Raw genomic sequence first — 4633 nt, forward strand, 5'->3', positions numbered from 1 at the left:
TATATTTTAAAGACTTCACCTTGAAGTCTATTTTTCTCATACTTGAGCATTTTCTGTTTATACCCATTGATTTTGCCTTGAAGCAATATTTAAAGAAATGTAATTTCAAACTAAAGATGAAATAAGGTTCACTTGCTTCTGACCTCCAACCCAACAATCCTCATTGGCACAGTGTGACTCTTTCACTGATGAAGATAAAGGGAATTAAGATAAAGGCAGAGGGTTAATCATTAATTAAAAGCAGTGATCTCAAGATATATTATATTCCAACTATCAAAAGAATTATCTAAAATAGATTTAGAGGTGAAGCTCTACTTGAACTTTGGAATTGACACAATGTCTCATTCTTAACGGGTCACCTATGACCACTAATCCCTGAGACAGTGGGGATATTATCTGGAAGTACTTTAGCCCAGTAGCTCCTGAAATGCTTACCTGGCTATTATCAAATTGAAGTCAAGAGTGACAAGAAAGAAAAAAAAAATGATTAAAATATTAGTTATGAATTTTCTGTTTCAAGACATGTCCTTATAAAAGTGCTACCAATCATTCTAGGCTAATGTCTGGGTTTGTAATTTACCTCTGAATGAACCTATATGGGATTGCAAATTGAAGAAAGTTGGTCTTTGGCAGAAATATTGCTGTCATTCTACTTAATGTAGTGTTTTTCCCTTCTTTAGGTGCATTTTCCAACTCCCAAGCCCCCAAACACTTTTGTTTTCTTTCATGATCATTCTCCTGTCAAAACTTGCACTCTGAAAAGACCTACCCTTAGACATGTCCAGTAAAAGTCAGACTGAAATGTACTTCATCTCCCAGACCATCTTCACTGAAACAAAAGGTAATGCCTTAAAACTGGGAAAATATCTGAGCTTCTAGAATTTCAAGAAGTAGCAAGCATATGAGAGACATATGCTATAGTCAGCACCTACCTGGCTTCTTCCTGTGGGCTAGATAATCACCCATTTATAAGGCACTGTAAAGGAAAAAAAAATTACTCTCATGAATAAGATATGAAGATTAAGACCTGTATCTCTGGATTCCTAATATCCTAAATTTGATAAAATTTCACATTAAATGTATACCATTTAATTTGGAAATTAAAAATATTAGATTAAAAAAAGCACAAAAAGAAAGTAAATTTTTTAAAAAATAGAATTTAAGCACAAGAGATTATCCCATCTTGTCTCTTAACTAGTACTTCCTCTAACACTGGGAAGTGTATTCACACTGAGAAACCATCTCCTCTTTTCATTTAGAATTAGTACCTAGTAATTTATCGCTTGAGAGTTATATTCCTTTAACCATCCTTAAACTTACCTCATTGGGCACATCCTGTACAAAGAACCTCATCACAACTTCAGCAAGCACCTTGAGCATATGACCCCTTAACAACAACAGCAACAGCAACAACAACAACAAAACAAGTTGAAAAAAGCAACTGAAAACGAGAGATAAACTGAACACTATCTAGAAGATTTTCCTTCTCATTCCTGCTCTTGATTGTCCCATCAGTATTGGCTTTTTGGGATTAAGAATCTATAATGTGGAATTTCTGGGCTGATTCTGGTTTCCAGTTACTATCCCCCCATCATAGCCATTATTTAGGAGCCTTGCTGTAAATTGTCTAATTTCAGTGTCATACTTGACTGATTAGAAGCTCCCTGTCTCCTTTTTTATGATGCCTCTGTTTTCAAACTATTCATATTCATATTCTTAGCAGATTCACAATTCTCCAAAAGTGGCCTATTGTTACTTTAGTCAGACCAATCTCCCTATAAAGTCCCAGAGTTTTTCTAGGTTTTCAAATATTTTGTTTTCACTTACATTTTCCCTTTTTTCTTCTATTTCCTTTAGATTCTTATCCATTCTTCAAAAAGGATTATACCCATACAATTTTCACTGTTTATCTGTGCCCTCACAGAACCCACAGTCTAACTCTTTATTTTATACTGCCTTGAATTATAAATTGTTCCATGTGTTTAAGTCTTATTTCCCCAATTACGCTGTCAGTTAAAACCAGTTTTAAAACTACACTAATTATGTGGCTTTCTCAACTCCAAAGAGTGCCATGCATAAGTTACGTTAAATTCATTAGCTTAATTTTATTTATTAGTAAAATCTTAATTACCTAGAAATATATTTAATCAAGGAGGTAAAAGATCTCTACAAGGAGAACTACACAACACTGCTGAAAGAAATCATAGATGAAACAAACAAATGGAAATACATTCCATGCTCATGAAATGGAAAAACCAATATTGTGAAAATGACCATACTGTCAAAAGTAATCTACAGATTAAGTGCAGTTCCCATCAAAATACCAACATCATTTTTTAGCAGAATTAGAAAAAAAAAATCCTAAAATTCATAAGGAACCAAAAAAGAGCATGAATAGCCCAAGCAATTCTAAGCAAAAAGAACAAATCTGGAGGTATCACATTACCTGACTTCAAATTATATGACAAGGTTATAGTTACCAAAAGAGCATGGCACTGGTATAAAATTAGGCACACAGACCAGTGCAACAGAATAAAGAATGCAGAAATAAAGCCAAATATATATAACCAATTGATCTTCAACAAAGCATACAAAACGTATATTGGAAATGGATAGCCTATTTAATGGTGCTGGGAAAACTGGCAAGCCACATATAGAAGGATGAAACAGAATCCCTATTTCTCACTGTATACAAAAATCAGCTCAAGATGGATCAAAGATTTAAATATAAGACCTAAAACTATAAAAATTCTAAAAGACAATATTGGAAAAACTCTTCTAGGCATTGACCTAGGCAAAGAATTTATGACTAAGACCCCCAAAGCAAATGCAACAAAAACAAAAATAAATAAATGGGACCTAATTAAGCTTAAATGCTCTGTACAGCAAAAGAAATAATCAGCATAGTAAACAGATCATCCACAGAATGGGAGAAAATATTTGCAAGCTATGCATTTGACAAAGGACTAGTGTCCAGAATATACAAGGTATTCAAACAAATCAGCAAGAAAAAAATCCCATGAAAAACTGGACAAAGGATATAAATAGTTCTTAAAAGTTGATAAACAAATGGCAAACATATGAAAAAATGCTCAATATCAGTAAATCATCAGGGAAATGCAAATTAAAACCACAATGAAATAATATTCCTACAAGAATGGTCATTATTGAGTCAAAAAATGATAGATGTTGGCATGGATGTGGAGAAAAGGTAATGGTTGTACACTGCTTGTGGGAATGTAAATTAATGTAAATTAGCACAGACTCTATGGTAAACGGTATGGCAATTCCTTAAAAAGCTAAATCATTTGATCCATCAATCCCACTACTGGGTATCTACCCAAACAAAAATATGTCATTATGTGAAAAAGACATTCTCACACATATGTTTATAGTAGTACAATTCACAGTGAAAAGATGTGGAACCAACTTAAGTGCCCATTGACTAATGAGTGAATAATAAAAATGTGATACACACACACACAGACACACACATAGTGGAATATTACCCAGCCATTAAAAGGAATGAAATAATGTCTTTTGCAGCAATTTGGATGGAGCTGGAGGCCATTATTCTAAGTGAAGTAACACAGGAGTGGAAAACCCAAAATCAAATATTCTCACTTACAAGTGGGAGCTAAGCTATGAGTATGCAAATGCATACAGGTGATATAATGGACCTTAGTGACTCATAAGGCGGAATGGTAGGAGAAGGGATATGAAGAAAAAAACTACACATTAGGTACAATGTATGCTACCTGGGTGATGTGTTCACTAAAATCTAAGAATTCACCACTATATAATTCATCCATGCAACAAAAACCACTTGTATCCCAAAAACTATTGAAAAAAATATTTAAATGCACACAGAGACAGAGAGAAAGAAAGAGAGAGATAAATGGATACAAGATTCTCAGTTCTAATACTGGATAAAAGTGTTTAAACTTTTAGCTCCTAGAAAGAAGTAAAAAGACATAAAAATGAAGGAGCAGAAGAAATATACCATCTTCTCATAAAGTGTTAGAGTTCAATTTGTTTTAATTCAACAAATATGCATTTAAATAACTACTATAGACATTATGCTATTCAGACTATATGGAAGTGACTGAGATGAGTAAGTCTTAACTTTTAAGTAGAATAAAATCTGGGGGAAAAGGAAGCCTAAATCGAGGCAGAATAATACTGATTTTATAACAAACAAAATTGGAGAGGATACAAATACAGGAGAAAGAGAAAATAATTCAAGATGGGCAGATAAATGAGTTTCACTAAGTGTTAGATATGATTTTGCTTTGAAGTGTGAACAGAATAATAATGCATGTGAAGAAATACCATTCTAAAGGGAAAAAGGCCTTCAGGTGAAGGCGAAATAAATAAAATAAGTAAAAATTAAGAGATGGGAAGTGGTTTGGATTTAGTGAGTTTGGCAAAGTGACTGAAGAATGACACCAATGGGTAGGAGATAAAAGCTAAGGAATAGAAGGGAATGTGGTAATTTCTAGTTAACTTGGAAAGTTGAACATGTGTCTTTACCTAAATTGTTTCTTAAAATCCACTACATTTAAATGAGATAAATTTTAAAAAGTCTAAACTCACGAAAACAAAATAAATGGAGGAAGACAGAGCAATTGAG

The sequence above is a fragment of the Mandrillus leucophaeus genome, unplaced genomic scaffold (genome assembly GCF_000951045.1).
Source record: "Mandrillus leucophaeus isolate KB7577 unplaced genomic scaffold, Mleu.le_1.0 Scaffold907, whole genome shotgun sequence".
In the NCBI taxonomy this organism is placed as follows: Eukaryota; Metazoa; Chordata; class Mammalia; order Primates; family Cercopithecidae; genus Mandrillus; species Mandrillus leucophaeus.